Source organism: Athene cunicularia, assembly GCF_003259725.1.
Source record: "Athene cunicularia isolate RWA chromosome 4 unlocalized genomic scaffold, athCun1 chr4_part2, whole genome shotgun sequence".
NCBI lineage: Eukaryota > Metazoa > Chordata > Aves > Strigiformes > Strigidae > Athene > Athene cunicularia.
In genome coordinates, this window is record NW_020799099.1 from 25,244,989 (window position 1) to 25,261,246 (window position 16,258).

At 41.6% G+C, this 16,258-nt stretch overlaps 1 protein-coding gene across 1 annotated transcript in view; it reads left to right on the forward strand.

Moving 5' to 3' along the window:
• Nucleotides 1–6,767: 6,767 nt before the first annotated feature.
• The window catches only part of TMEM131L (transmembrane 131 like), a 74,682-nt gene continuing 65,191 nt past the window's right edge, over nt 6,768–16,258 (forward strand). The window contains exons 1-2 of the mRNA XM_026847985.1: nt 6,768–6,787; nt 7,211–7,254. The gene's annotated coding sequence lies outside the window, so the exon portion shown is untranslated. The remainder of the gene's footprint in view (nt 6,788–7,210; nt 7,255–16,258) is intronic.

Below are 16,258 nucleotides of genomic sequence, written 5' to 3' on the forward strand. Positions count from 1 at the left end.
CCCCGCGGCTTCCCCTCCCGCGCCTCGCCGCTACCGGGGCTGCAACCAACTATGGGATATTTTGGCTTTCTTTTTTTTCCTCCCCCGCCCCCCCCCTTTTTTTATATATATATATATTTTTTATTTTTTTTTTTTTACGAGTGTATTTGTGCACGGTAAATACTGAATGTGCATATAACGAATATGCATATATTTATAGCTCAGACCTGCTCAGGTGAAGCCATTTTTTCCCCTCAAATGACACATCATTTCTGATGTCGTTCCTCTCGTCCTAGCACACTTTTGTTTTGGTTAGCTGCTTTTCTTGAGCACTAACAAGATTTGTTAAATTCTGCATTGTCAAGAGGAGCCAGTACGGTAAAAAGCATGGCCGGGCTGGTAAGCGGGGAGGGGAGCTGGAAGCGGTGGTCTGGAGTTTATGGCATTTGAGGCAGTCGTTTAACTTGCACTGACAGACTCTGCCATATGTTGAGCTGGGTCTTCCTAGACTTCAAGGCACCAGGCTCGTAAATGGGAAGAAGCAGACCTTAGGGACATCATCTTATGTGAGAGGGAAAAGAGGGTAATTTATTTCTCTTAAGCCATTATATTATTCCCTAGTGCTTAGCCATTGATACCCATTAACATAGGGAAAAATAGCAGAAGTGTTCTTTCCTCCCTCAGCTAGCTAACAATCAATGCAGCTTACCAGAGCCTAGCATTTTGTATCATGGTATTGTGAAAATACTATCTGTTGTATATACAAACATTTTTTTAAAAAATGAAGCTATTCAGTATTTGCCTGGTGCAGGTCTGGTAGTAACTAAGAGATGGTGCAGAGTCTCTGCCCAGGGATGCCGTAAGGCACTTGGCCTTTCGCTTGTGCATTCTTTACCATGAAGATGTTAAGATGCATTGGATGTAGAATCATGTAATGCAGTCATTTATAGTTGCTTCTCCTAGCAAAGCTGCAATTCAGTGATGATGACGTGATGTTTACTTCCTGAGATTAGGTCCTCTTGGAAAACACTTTGTTCTTGAGCATCCTCGTAAAAATAAACTGTAGCATGGCTGAAGGAAAACCAGGCACAAATGGCCCCTGAACTTGGTGTGGTTGAAGGTACGGTCTTGCGGAGTCCTTGCAGCAGGGAAAGGTGAAGCTGAGGCTGCTGCTCCTCTGTCGTTTCTGTACATGCAGCGTTAGGTATGCAGGAAAAAATACAGGTCTTCTGGTTTCAGCTGTGACAGAGCGAGAAGTGTAAATCGTGATAGGCTCACTGAAATAAAAGGTGAGCATTAAAAGCCAGATGAACTCTGAGCACTAGCGGTGCATTGGCTCTTTTGCATGGCTTTCCCGTCTGAGCTTGGGGACCATAGCAGCATCTGACAAGTCGGTAACTGCTCAAGCTGAAGCATAAGGTCCTGGGTGCCTCAAAAAGGTTTTAAGACCGAAGCTTGGTTCCAGGCCCAACCTCAGCACCTGAATTTATTCCCTTGTGGGCTTGGGCTTTACCAAACACCTCTCGGGCTTGGGGCCTGTGGCCAGATTTGAAGCTGCCTTTTCCAGTTGTCAGGGGGAGAAGGAAAGGACGTCTTTTTCTCAGTCCCTGCAGATGCAGCAAGGGACTGTTCCAGCACAGCTTCCATGGAGCAGTGGCACTGCTCTGTAATGGCTGGTCATGGCTCTTCTCTGAGCACCTGAGGAGATGAGGGTTACTCATCCTGCTGTGATTCCTTGCAGCGTCTGCAAGGTCCTGAAGGCAATTTGTCATCGTCGCCCTGCTTGGGTGACCGTGCTGGGTTGGTGAGGGCTATCGGTGGAGGTGCCAGCATCAGCTCCAGAGATTTGGAAAACCACTTTATCTGCTAACATCTGACTACCGTTTGTTAGAGGGATGCTTAAACTGCAAGTGGTTTATTGCTTGTTGGTCTCCACGCTCCACTAAAAAAAAAAAAGTCTGATTTACTCCTCATAGTGAGGTTGTCAGTGTTGTCTTCCTTGTAAGAACAGACTTTCTCACGTAGACTCTCCCAGAGGGTTGTTACCCAGTCTTTGTGTACCACAGCAGTGGTGATGTGATGGTGATCTAGTAAGAGGAAGAATTTCCTTGCTTTTGAGTGGATAGTAAACAAGGTTTGATAGTGAATATCCAAGGGTTGCTTCATTCACGTGTTTAAAGATAGGTCTCAAAGAAGACTTTGGGAATGGGAAGTGACCTGGTTCCCTTGATCTGGTTCTTCCTGTTCCCTTTTGGAGGAGGGAGGGTGAGAATGCAGCCGGGCAGAGCAAGGACTTTCACATGCAGAAGTAAAAAATCAAGGGAAGGAACCGTGCATGCTCCTCTCCCAAAGCACCTTCCTTCCTGCCTCCGTGTTGCAAGCTTTGAGCAGGGATATGGATTAGGTTGCCCTGTCTGCCCAGCCCTCTTGGCTGTTTCTGGCAGGTTACCAATGCTGTCTGATGGATGTTTTTCCCTTTATGTTGTGGCTTTGCACTATTATCTTATTTCCCATGCATCATCAGCTGCCTGTGACAGAGCAGTTTTGAGCATTCTTTGCTGCCTGCAGGATTTGAGGATGAAAGTTGGATGGGTCAGTAGCCCATTCAGCCATCACGTTGCCCACGTGTGCTTTTGTTCCAAGAGCAAGTTCTGAATAAAGACATCGTGTGAAGAGGCGAGGGAGGGGAAACAGCATTTTAATATTTGTAGTTGCTTTCTAGGCCTTTCACAGCATCGCTTTGTCTACGTGAACTGCATGAATTTGCATGCTGGAGCGCAGCTGCCCAGGGCCCCCACGCCTCCACCCCGGTTGGTCGTTCTACCTTCTGTTTCCTCTTGCTTCCCTTTCATTGTTTGTGCTTCTCGTGTGCCCCCTCCCAGCTTCCCCCTTACATGTATTTGTGGTTTTTTCTTTTCTTTTCTTTTTTTAATTTATTTTTTGTTTTTGTTTTTTGTTGCCCTTGTGCTTGTAATCTTTTGATTTTGGCTTCCTCTGAAGCATGCAGAGCTTTTGGGGGTGGCTTACCTACTGCTCTTGCACCGCAGCCGAGCCTGAAGGGTGCCCGGAGCATTGCAGTTGGTGAGGGTGTGCGTGGGCTTGTGTGCTGGCGATGAGGAGGAGCTGGCTGTATCTAGTGTGCTGTGACAGTCTTCTACTGGTTTGCAGCGTCCTCCAGCATTTTAATGTTTCTTCCTGGGTTCCCTTTTTGCTTTTAAGACAGGCCGGGTTTCCCAGTCGGATGTGGTATCCGTATTCCCTTGTGCCCAGTTCCTCTTTCTTATTGAAGGTGGCGTGAAGTGTGGGATAGCTGTGGAGCTCCTGCCTTGCTCTTCTCTTCCTCCTTGCCCTTGACCTCCTTTTTATAGAAAATTTCCCTGGGGTGGGTGTCTGGATTTTTTTTGTCTTTTTCCCATCATTTGTCCTCATTGTGGAAAAATGTAGTCTTGCCTGTCCTGATGGTTGGGAGATGCATGGAAAACCAGTGGGATTTTGACATGGAAAATTGCCAGTGCAAGAGGCTTGATTAGAGCAGTTGTGGTTTTTATGCAGACTCCTTATAATTTTGTGGTTTTGCTTGTTTGTTTGTAACTTGTTAATACTTACTTTACTAAAATGCTTGGGAGAAAAGCTCCTTTGTGTAGGTCTTGATGCATAAGCCCTTCACCCTTAAAAGCAGAAAACCTTCCAAATATAAAACAGCCATGTTGGAGCACTTCAGTGCAAAGCTGAAAGGTGGTTAGTTATTTATTTTTTTTTTTTGCTGAAAAGGAGAGGAAAGAACCCAAGGAAAAGCACAATAAGGGTATCAGGCCTGCTATCTCCACAGCCAGGAGTGTATGAAAGGAGAACCACAAATGCCATTTAAAAGAAGTATTGGAATGTCACAGTTGTGTGTTTTTGTCTGTCAGAAACTGCTTTGGTGATTACTGTGAGCCTCTGAAGGCAGGGGCAGGCAGGCTGGGTACCTGCAGAGCAGGGTGTTCAGTGCTTTTCTTTCAACCCCTTGCGTTTTGAGGGAGGAACTATTCTGAAGTGAATTAATAAAGGTTACGTTGTAGTTCTTGTTATCACGATTGAAAATGACAGTAAGTTATCAAAGGCAACATATACCAAACTTTTTTTATGGTTACAGTGCTGTGTCTGTCTGATGTGATGGCTTTTCTACTGTTCCTGCATGTTGTGTAGGAGAGGAGCGAGATGTTTCATTAGAAGAACGCCGTGTGTGTGTGTGTGTGTGTGTGTGTGTGTGTGTGTGTGTATGTGTTTGCTTGCAGATAGATAGGAGATTACAGTGACTGCTTATTTCACTTTACTGTTACACTGTTTCAGGTGCTTGAATTTGGAGAAAGAGAAAAATGCCACAATATTTATTGTATTGAAGTCTGTTATGGACACTGGGCAAATACAGAGCTGCTGCCTCAACTTTCACTTTATAAGGGTTCTCCTCGAGTCTGGAAGATTATTATTGTTTTCTTTTCCCAGGTAGTAGCAACTCATCTTCAGTTCCTGTTCTTCAGTGCAGCCCAGGGGCTAATAAGGTTAATTGTTCTGCTGGTTTCTAAAGCTGATGAAGATCTTGTTCTTATGTATCTGAGATACGCAGCACTGCATTATGTCGTTAACTGAGGCGCATCCCATCAGCTATGCACAAATTGAATGTAGAGTCACCTACTTCAAAGCAGGGTTGTCTGAAGGCTCACAATTCGTGTGAAAGCCCGAGACACTTGTGTGGGAACTGTGTTCCTCTTTGGGCTGTTAAAAGGCTCCTCCAGCCTCCCATCTGAGCTTCTGGATGGTGCTGATAGGACTTGGGGCTGGTTGGCCTTGCAGATTATGCAGAAGCTGTCAGCCCAGGCTCTCATGACTTGAGTGACATGAGAGGTGCTTTTGGGGGCTTTCTAGCACAAGATAAGCACCTGCCCAGTATGAGGTTTGGAGGAAGGGGATTTTTTTTTCCTGTTGTGGATAGGCTGTTGGGACCTGCGTTTTGACTTCAGGAGTCATTCCCTTCCTCCCATCCCCGTGTAGTTCTTAGTCCTTGTCTGGCAATATGGTAGTGTTTGGCTTATTTTAAAATCCTCAGTGTAAGTATGCATGTAGTCTGTGACATACAGAGGAGAGAAGATAGGAGAAAGCTGGACATGGCGCTCTGTGTGCATGCTCAGTTGAGGGTGATTTTTAAAAAATTTTTTCTTGCACAATTTATGCTGTGGCTGCACTGTAGGTTGGGAAGGTTTTCTTCATTGTTGCTTGAGGAGAAGTGGTAAGACAGCTAGTGGTAAGGGTGTAATGACACAGTCCCAGGTGATGCCTGGCAGATGTTACGCCATTTAAAGGAGGAGTTTAAGCTGTTTAAAATGAGGGTAGCTTGCCAGCCTGTTGTGGCAGAGAAGCTGTTTCTGGAGGAGATGGATGAGGAGTCCTCTAATTCTTGGTATTTTGCTTGGTATTGTACTGAGGTCCTGGAAGTACAAAAGGAGCTTGGAGAAGCTGGAAAACAGATGATGGGTTTGTATTGTGCCATATGGGTAGTGTCTAACAGCCAGGCTTTCCTTGGTTGTTAGAGATGGACAGGTTTTTGGGAGGTGATAGAACTTCTAGGTAGATGGTCCGTGCTGAAGAGCTGTGTGATGTGCTACAGATCCTGGACAATTATCACAGTGTCTCCAACCTCCCTTTAAGGGCAGGCGTACAGAAAGATCGTCAAGTCCTCAAATTAACTTGTACTTCCCTGTCGGTCTTGTTACAGATTTGCTTATGCTATGGTGAAGGCTGTGCTGTTTCTGTTGGATGATTGGCAGAAGATTGAAATTTAGATGCATCTGGTAGCTTTTGGCAAGATCTGTAATAATATTAGCCATAAGGTGATTATTTTAGCCATAATAATGTTTATTATTAATAATAATATTAACCATATTTGCTGCCTTAGTGTGATTATTGTTTTTTACCCCCTTCATGACGCTCAGGTTTTTAGAAATCCTTCTTTCCATTCCATTAGAGTAGGGCTGCCTGGTCTGCATAAGCATCTGAAGCCTGTAGAGGGATGTTCAGTGTTTATGCAGGTGATTATGATTTTTTTTTTTTTTTTTAATTTTCCAGTATGTAGTGAAAATAGGAGCTAAAGTCAAAGTTGGTGACTTGGGGCCTGTTCCATGATGCACTTACATGGGAAACGTGTAGGAGGGGTGGTGGAAGGTGCACACTTTTAATTTAAAAAATGGTAGGGTTTTTTTTTCCTGTCTTTTCATTGCTAAGGTCTGTAGCTCATGTCTTGTGGAACCTTCATCTGCAAAAGCAGTAGCTGGGGAAAACTTACCAGCTGTTCCTGGCAGGATAACTGTGACCTCTTCCTGAAAAATGTTAATCTTCCTAAAGTTGTCCCTTATTTCATCAGCGTAGGTGGGATGGCTGTAACATGCTCCATTTTGAGTTGTACCTAAAGCTTTCCTGGAGATCTTGTCCAGTTCAAAGCAGCTACCTGCTTGTTTTAAGTGGATTTCCTGCAGGGAGCTCATTGAACCAACGCTTGAGTTCATTTCTGTAGACAGCTCAGAGTGGTTAGTTGTGAACTGCAAGCTGGCACAGTTTGTTAACTGCATGTCTCAAAAATTACCTTAGTCCAGCAGCTGAGCTAAGCTGTTGTGTTTAAAGCCTTTACTCTCTCGTGTTTCTGTACATGCTGCTGATCATTGGTACGGTCTGGGTTTGGGATCTCACTGTGCCATTGGAACATGGTAACTTTCCTTTGTTTTTGGTGTTACCACATGATCTGAATTTCAAGGACTTCTGCATCATATTTTCTCAGGTACTGACTAATTAATTTTGCTGTCGGGGACAGATAATTTGAAGGTGGAAGAACCAATCTTCCTATAGTTTGAGGACAGCTGATGGTTTTAGGTTGCAGTTGTATATGTGAGCAGAATTTTGTACGAATGCATTTGTATAAATGGTAAATGAGTCTGTTCAATCAACATTTGGAGAAAAAGAAAATGGAGTAGCCATGTTAAGTCACCATTTATCTTGACAAAATGAACTGAAACCTCAAATGGGATGACCATCATCATTACTTGAATTGTAAAGAAATTGCTGTAGGAATTTTAGATTTCTGAGTTTGCTTGCAAGCAAGTCACGTGAGAGTCCATCTTTGGAGGAGTTAAAATGGTACATATGTCCAGTGCACCCTGTTACAATTCTGGGATTCTTACATAGCATTTTCTCTGTTTGTCAGGCTGATTCAGAGGAGGATGTGGAAGAGCACCCACAAGAGCAAAGGTAAGCAAAACTCAAATGAAAACAAGAAAATTGAAGCTCATTTTGGTTTTTGCTTTAGGAAATACTGAAGTATAATTGGGCAGACTACTACAAATGGTTTTTTTCCTGCTGTATATTAAATAGATTTTCATTACTTGTGGCTTATGATTTTCTCAACTAATATTAATATTAATTTGTTAGCAAATCTAGAAAATGGTGTGCAGCATATTCAAGACTGAAATGCCCTCTTTCATCTTTTTATTCTATCTCTGAGCTGGATTTTCTTTTCATTGCTTTTACACTAAAAATTATTGGTTTATTAATTCTGCTTTGTTGCATATTTTGTAATTAATTTCTTTAAACAAGAGGACAATTTTCCCTTCCAAAATGTTCAGACGTAAGGAGTCTTGGAGTGTTAATGTGTACCGGGGTGGGGAGGGAGATAAAGAAGATTTAAAGCCAAGGGCTTATTAATGTGTTGCTATGGAACAATAAAATATCCTGCCTTATTTCTTGAAATCAGCTAAATAATAAAGCTCTTAAGAACTGTAGCCTCAACTCTGCTGTTTCTGTTAACATCAGGCCTCCTCTGTTTGAAGGGTTGGGTAAATAGCATCACAGATTATTTTTTAAATACTCATTTTGTTTCCTCTGAGCGTCCAGATTTAAATGCTTGGACATCTATCAGTGAAACGCTTCCTTCCTTTGGTATGTGTTAATGTGGGTACAGCTTTCAGTGCTATGCCAGCCAGAAAGATCACAAGACTTAAAATAAACATGTGTAACACCACCGTGCTCCGATGACTGCAGTTAGCCAGAAATACTTTTCTTATTTATCTCCCATCTTTGTCCTTAGCTTGAGTTTGAGAGCAAATAGATCTGATAAAACACAAACCTTGCTGGGAGCTGGCAGGAGGAGTAAGCCTGGGGTGGGAAGGGGATGGTTATGATGAATCTGTCCTGTACTGCAACGCTGTCTTGTCCAGCTTTTCCCCCCGCTTTCTGTTGCATCGGGAGCTGCCTTGACTGATCCCAGCATCACGTTAGGGTTTCTGTGCCTCGTCTCTGTGGGAATGACAAAGATGGTATAGAAACAGGATGGGAGAGCTGACTGACAGTGGTGCTGATGGTTTGTGTTTACCTACACCCCCAATTCCTATCTGCATAGGTTTGTGGGTTTTTTCCTTTTTTCCTTCCTCCCCTTGAGAAAAGAGGGGTAAACTATTGAAAGATGGCATTTTTGCTGCACAAATACAACTTTCTGGTTTTCAGCTGGGGCCTACTGTGGTTTTGAAGCAAAATTTTCACGGTGTGCCGAAGCATGCTCTCTTTATTGAGAGGTAGTCAGAAGACAGCAATCTCAAATGCTGTGCTTAAGGTGATTCTGAGATTCTTTTGTTAGTAGGCAGAGAGATGTAGTTTAGGGAAAAAAAAAACCAACCTGCTGCCTGTTTTTCTCTGGAGGTGGATGGAGTAACTGGCTACTATGGCAGTAATAAAAATATTATTGAAAGATAAATGGTTCTTGAGACTCAGATAGGAATAGGAAAAAGTGGTATGACTTTTTTGTCATCCAGGTGCTTAAATATGTTTTCTAGTAATTACTCATTTTCAAAAATGAAGTTGTTTTCTGAAAGTAAAGTTTATAAGGTTCACTTGTGTGGATGCAAACATCCTTCTCTTGTCATACTGAAATGCTTCAGAAAACTTGCCTGAAGAGATACTGGTTTGTGTGTATCTTTTAAACTGTTTTGGTTTGCTGTGTATAAACACTGGTTTGTGTGTGCTCTGTATACTGAAGGAATGTTATAATGTAGACTTTATGAAGTGATGTGTTAGAAAGACTAGAATTTTAGTTCTTTTCCAGATTAATTCCCTTGGTTTATATTACTATATGGTGAAATCATGGGGATTTCCTTTTCCTGTAGCAGCAAAACCTGAGAATTTGCAGCATCTCCATCTCATCACCTGCCAGTGTGCCCTAGGGAAATCAGCTAGAGCTACCAAAATTTGATGTGAAGCCTCTAGAAGCAAAGCACCTCAAAGTAGCGATATGAACAGAAGTTAATGGAGATAGAGAATTCAAAATTTTCCCCAGAGCTGAAGAAAGTAGAGAGAGTTCGGCATCTTGGGGCATAAAGGAGAAAGTCTCTTCCCAAAACACTATTTTATTCAGATATTAATTCTAGGTTAATGGGCTCTCTTGAGGGCTGCTAAACTACTTTTTTTAAATGAAAAAAAAAAAGAAGTATTAACAATCTGTTAACTGACTTCCTGTGCATGTGCATCACAGGATCTTCCATTTGGGGTGGGCTTCTTTGTTTGCTGTTGGTTTTGTGGCAAGTGAACAGGGGGGATGGATGTAGTCTCATTATTTCTGCCTTAGGTTTAGCTTTAACAAACACTGAAGTTTCCATGGAGGTAAAAAGGCATTGTCAAAATAGCAATTTTTTGTAAATGGTTGATTTGGAGTCCATGGGTTTGTAGCTGCTCTGAGTGAGAAAAAGGTAATTAGCAACTCCTTAATTTCCAGACTGATTCCTGCCTTTCTGATTACTGGATGCCACCACATGTTGCTTTCTGCTGTTTTGTGTCTCTCTGGATCAGACTCTGAAATAAGAAATACTGGACAGTAGATACTTGAGTTGCTGGATGCACTGCTTCAGGCCACAGCCTGATAGAATTAAAGCCCCATGTATTTAGGGTAGCCTATTAAAAAAAGTCTCAGGTTTCCTAAAAAAAGTTTCTTACATTTGAAAGTCAGTAGTAAAAAGAATGCCTTCCAGAACAATTTCGATTCAGGAAGTTTTGTTAGAGTCAATGACAGGTGTTGACAAAGTTTTTTGGGGTTTTTTCTTCATGCTGGTGATTGTTTACTTGCCACAGCTGGCAGTAACTAATTTTTAAGATTTAGGTGTTTGCTTTTTCATTAAGCAGGAGAGTGAGTCAAGTGCAGAAGTCTGGCGCAGATAAAGGGACAGTACTGTTAAGTGATGTGCACAGATGATACCATCAACAATTTTAACTTTCCACTTCAAGGAAGCAGACATTGGACTACCAAAAAATCCCAATAAATTTTCACATGTATGACATTCTTAATCCATGGTTTTGAGGACTTCTGAAGAAAGGCCTTTGAGGATCCAGTTTCTCAGCTGACATGTCAAGGAACATTTGCACCAGAATAAACTGCTGTACTCAAGATGTGGAGCATGTACTCTTAATGTGATGTGCATTAGTAGTCCACAAGAAAGCCATACGATACTAAGATTGGTAAGAGTACATTTTTCAGCCTTTACCTGTGACAGGATATATTCTGTATTGAGCAAATAGGTATCAACTGCTAGAGACAACAAAACACTTAAGGTGTATGGATTGCAAAATTACTAGGGGAGGGGGGGAGGTTTAGCGGGTACTTACGGGATGTAGTTGTAACATTTGCATCAGGAAAAATTCAGAGTGGTTGGGGAGAATGAGCCTGCTTCAGGTTGCAAGGCTGTACGTGGCAATTTCTCACTGGCCACAACTTCATCTTATCTCCAGTCGAGAGATTAAGATGAGTCTGGTGCTGTGGATGGACCGTTAAGACACTTCAAAGGTGACTCATCCTTCAGAAAAGTCTGTGTAGTCTTAGTGCCACAATTGCTGACAGTCCAGTTCTTGGAAAGTAATGGCATAGGACTGGTGGTATGCCTCTGTACTAGATAATAAGCTTGGGTGGTGTGGCTGAGCCAAGAAAAGAACGATTGAAAAATAGGTTAGGATCAACTGGATTTTTTTTTGCTTTTGCTTTTTCTTACTGAAAAGAATAAAAATTGATTTTGTGCCAGAAAAATGTCAGAATATTAACCCCCCCATTGTTTTATGTTGTGTTTACTATTTAAACATATTTATTAATGTCAAACTGAGTATCCATTGAGAAAGTGTTTTAAAAGTACTTTTCAGCTTTTCATTTTGAGTGTGTCAATGAGTTCTTAAACTGTTTGAAAGGAACCATCCTAAGCCAGTATTTTCAACTTAATCATATCAAGTACCACTAATCATTTAGATTGTCATTAAACTTACTCCCCAAAAGTACTTGGTAAAATTACATGAAGACTTTTCCTAGGATATATGCTTGGTCCTAACTTGTAATAGCTGAAGTTGCTTTTATTTTTAAGAGTTTTTATTTTTTTCACAAAAGCAGAAATGTGTGTGTATTGAAAAAGAAAAAAATCTTCATTTATTGGGAAAAAGCTTTTTAGTCACCATTAATGCACTTGCATTTCTACAGTATGCACAGAATAGGTGTTTTTACTGGGTTGCATCAAAAATTGCTTTGATATTGGTTAATCTTTGTTTTTAATTGATAAGTCACTGCTGTTGTATCCTACTTTACAATTTCACCAAGTCAACAAGGGACTACTAATTTTAAGTTTTACTAGATGTCTAGAGTAAATGAAATGTACTTTATATAATCCTTAGAAAAGGGAGTGGAAATGAGGTGCACACACCTACCTGTTACGCTTGGGGAAAAATCCCTAAAGAGGCACCAGTGGAGAACACAGAGGATCATTTGAAGCTAGAAAAAAAAAAAAAAACACAAACCAACCAACCAACCAACCAACTTACTAAAGAAAATTGTGGAAGGTCAACAAAGTTGGGGGAATCTCACAGATGAAGAAACAGATTGTTTTGAAAGGACCTATCAGTGTTACTCTTTCCTTCCTTACACTTCTGCCAGGCACAGCCAGGGTGGCAGGCTGAACTCATGCTGCTTTAATCTTTTATCTGTGCTTTAAATGTTGAAATTCATTCCCCAATGAACTTTGACCTGCTGAACTTTGTATTAAATGTTGTTAGGGACAGCTGTGCCATCGTGTGCATTGCTTCTTCCAAAATACTGTTCTTTTTGCAAAATTGGGTTGCTTGTCTGCTGATAGAGGGAGTAAAAAACCTGTTTTGGATTTTTTCTCCTGGGACATTCCATGCCAGTGCTGTGTGCTAGCAAATGAGTCAGCTATACATTTATTTATTTGTTTCTAAGTTGCTTTCAGACATTTCTGAAACGAGAGCAGTGGCCTAGGCCCAGCTGTACTCTGTTTCGCACCAGATTGAGGAGCTAACGCTATGGCTTTCTAGGATCTGGAGTTACAAATGGGACAGCCCTGCTGCATTTTGTAAAGACCTGTCAAACTTCTGTCCTCAGTGTAGGTCCTAATGGACCTTAACTGAAATATTTTAAAGGTGATGTGTGGCCAGATTTAATTACTCTTTGATTTGCTGTTGTAATCACACTGATCATCGAAATCTTGTCTGCTTACACACATACCAGCAGCGTTTTTTCAAGGTATTTCCCTCACTGTTGTGAGCCCTCTTGGGCTGGAAGACGCCCATGGTCAGATCAGTGACTGTTGTATCTGTACGTTGGCTTGTACGCTGACCTGAAATGGACTTTCTCATCTACAGGTGAAAATTTAACTTTGAGAAATGAAGACAATCTTGGTGTGGTGATGGAGAATTGTCACTTGTGCTTTCATATGGCTCACACTGCCTTGAAAAGCCACAACAGTCTGTCTTCACCTCAGTTTCTATACTGGTTAAAATAGCAGGCAGTGACAGTCTCCTCCCAGCTAGGGCTGCGAGGTTATTGTTTGCACAGGGATTAGTGTATGTGAAGAAGCTGTATTTGTGGATATGTGCAATTGGAATAAACTTTCTCATGTGTAATGACCTGTTTTAAATGGACAGATAACCTGTGCTTTACATTTTAGTGTTCTGTATCTTTCTTTTCTTCTGTTAATTTCTTCACTTTCTTTTCCTACTTTCTGAGCTTTCTGTCTCTTCTGCAGATTTCTTGTGTACCTTTTTATGGCATCTCTTCTTTCTTTTTAGTTTCTGTCTGGACCATATCTGAAATGGTTGTAGTTTCTGTACTGCAAGAGGAAGAGGCTGCCTTGCCCTCTCAGTTGCCCCAGTGCTGTCCCCTGCCTTTTGCAGCCCTGCAAGTATCAGAAAGCTCCTGTGGATGAAAAGCACTTCCTTGTTTTATTTTTGCCAGGTTAATATTTACTTGTGAGCATTCTCTGATCCGTTTCCCTGTAGCTTTCTGTGGCAGTGTCAGCTGAAAAAGTGCATGAAAGTGCTCCTTTGGTCTCTTCCTCTTGCTGTGCTGGACCCAACACTGGATCTGTGTATGGCAACATGACTTGCTCGCAGGATGGTATCTTTGTTGCACTGCTCCCAGGGAGGCCTTCCCCTGTCTCGGTCTGGACCTCGTGGCATCTTACTGCTCCTTCCTTGGTCCTTCTGTCCCCTCTCCCACCTGTGTTTTGGCCTGCTGTTGGGCTGGGTGGTTGTGTGGTGGTTGTCATACCAAGGCTGACTCTGCTCCCTTATCTACTGCAGTGCAGGAGGAGCTGGGGAGAAGCCCAGCCAAATCTGCTGCTCTGTTCACTGTTGGTGAGATAGATGAGTAGGTTAATCCCCAAAAATGTGGGGCTGAGAGGGAGAGCATCTTGTCATGTATTGGGAGCAATGCAGTATCAAATCAATGGCTATTGGGTAGGAGGAGGGTAAAGCATTTACATCAGTGTGACAGATAGCCTTGGAGGCAGTTGATGGGTTTTGGGTGGATGGTGTGGTGAATCACACAGCTTGCCACTATGGAAGGTTGAAGGCAAGTGCACACACATGCACAACATTTGTGGTGCATGGTTTAAATTTATTCAGTCTCTTGGTAAACTCTGTAGCCTGTGTTTTGGGACAGAGTCTGCCCAGAATGCACAGTCTTCAGAGTTAGGACAGTCCTGATCTGAGCTGATGGGACAAAGCATGCAGTGTCTTACTTGCCATTCTGTGTTTGTTTCAGTACTGGCTGCAAAGCCATGTAGGAGCAGAGACAGATCTTGTGGTGGCACAGGCTGCTGATAGTCATTCAGCAAACACATGGGGAGGGTCAGGTCAATGTCAAGCAGTCTAATGCTGCAAGCGTTCTGCAGGTCTGCTCAGGAACATGGCATTTTTCTTGTTAAACTTAACCTGTCTTGTTTTGAAAAAGGGAATGTTAGGACACATTTTGTATGTTTAGAGACAAGGGAGGGGGGTGCACACCAACCCAAAAGCAAACAGCTACTATGGCATGTTTGTCCTTGTAAATCATTGTAAATTCAGTGTCCCCTTAGCCCATACATGCTGCTTCTATAATGTAAGTAGTTCAGGCTAGGAACTCTCTTCTTATGCTTCTACTTTTGCATTTTAATACGCTAATAATGAATTTTAGATGTGTGTTAATCTCAGGCTAATCCTTCTGATTTGTGGGCAGCAGACCATGAAAGATTTAGCTTTATCTCTATACATTTATTATTAATAAATGATTTTTACTTCCCTAATAACTGCTTCTTAGTTGCCCTTAAGAGGGCTTAATTTGTAGTAATTTTAATTTTACCGTTATAAAGTTAAATGCTAGAAATCTGGAATAGTAGACCTATGTCAGCAATCTGAAAATTGACACCCTATAAGCATTTATGTTCATATTTTTTCTGTTGAGGTTGGTAAATTATGACAAAAATAGAACAAAACAAAACAACAGCTTGCTCACTTTCAGGAACTTTCAGACAGTCCACTTCTGAATCATCAACCCCAGCATTCTGGCTTGATATTTTTTTTTAATATAAAGTATAAATTTACCTGAAATCTTTCTGATGCGGTGTACTAAAGTATTATAGGCAGTGCTGTTACCTGTCTCTCATCTTCCTAGAGACTCAAAGGTAACACACACCTAGCTTACAATGCCTCACGTGTTTTTATTTGACTGGGAAATGCGTGCTGGGAAAGCTGTGCTCCTGCCCTGGCAGTGGCTCTGAGTGCATGACTTGTAGGCAAGTAGGTGAAGGAGCCTTTTCAGTAATTTTGACATTTAACATAGTAACATAAGTAAAAACACAGACAGGAAAACAAAGCAAATAGCTCATATGTACCACTTTTGAATTCAGTCTTGGTTATAAATTCAAGCCTAAGTTTAAAAACCATCTTAGTTACATTGTCTTAAACATAATTTTCTGTCCACTTTCTCCTCTTTGGGAGGAGACTTTTTCTTTGTGGTGGTTATTAGAGAATGACTAACTCCCTCTTCATCAGGACAAAATAGTCCTGCCCACTTCAGGGAGAGGAAAAGTCTATCAGATATTATACTTGCGTGTGACGACAGTGTGTATTAACTCTTTTGCAGAGTTCGAAGTACTCACTGCAAATATTTGCTTTATATTTGTGGAAGAGTTTGCTTTAATCAAATAGAAACACATAGTCAGAATGAGTAATTTAGGTGTCTGCTTGTCCTCTTAGGAGTCCACCCTTCTGTGTTATATCCAGGCTGCCACCTGAGATAACGAAGATAGGGGGCAAAGCTGGCTATGTTAATAGTCACCCTACCTCCCTTTCCACTGCCTGCCCCCAAAGTGGTGTACAAATAGTTATTTGTTGTTTTTTTTCTTGGTAACTTTTAGAAAGCCAATGGAAATATAATTAGACAAGGACAACTCGGCATATTTATTGTATCTGTGTACAAAACTGGCCTTGCTTTCTATAGAACAAATGGACTTTATATAAATTTTAAACACAGTAATTCCTCAATCTAAAACAATCACAAGTGTTTTTTTTTTCTCAGAATTGTGAGGAAAAGAAGAGAGAAGGGGAAGTGTTTTCCTAGAGGAGGGTGAGAGATAGCCCTCTGTTCTTGATTTTGGTGAAGTTCTCATCTTCTGATAGCCTCTTGTCTGCTTCAAGATACTGATGTAGTATCTAGTGAGCTGTAGGTGGTGGTTTACCATCTTGCCCACCTGGGTATCAGAACTCCACTGATGTCAAAATTAAGAAATTTAAGTGCAAAATAGTGCTTTTTCTTACTGCCTAATAAAAGCCAGATTCTACTTCAAAACTTTGTGGAGACACATGAAGAAGCTGTAAGGACTTGGAAGTAAAAAGGAGAAAATTAAGATAGCGTATCATGTTCAGAGCTGTTGAAAGCATGGGCAGTATTGACCCTGGTTCA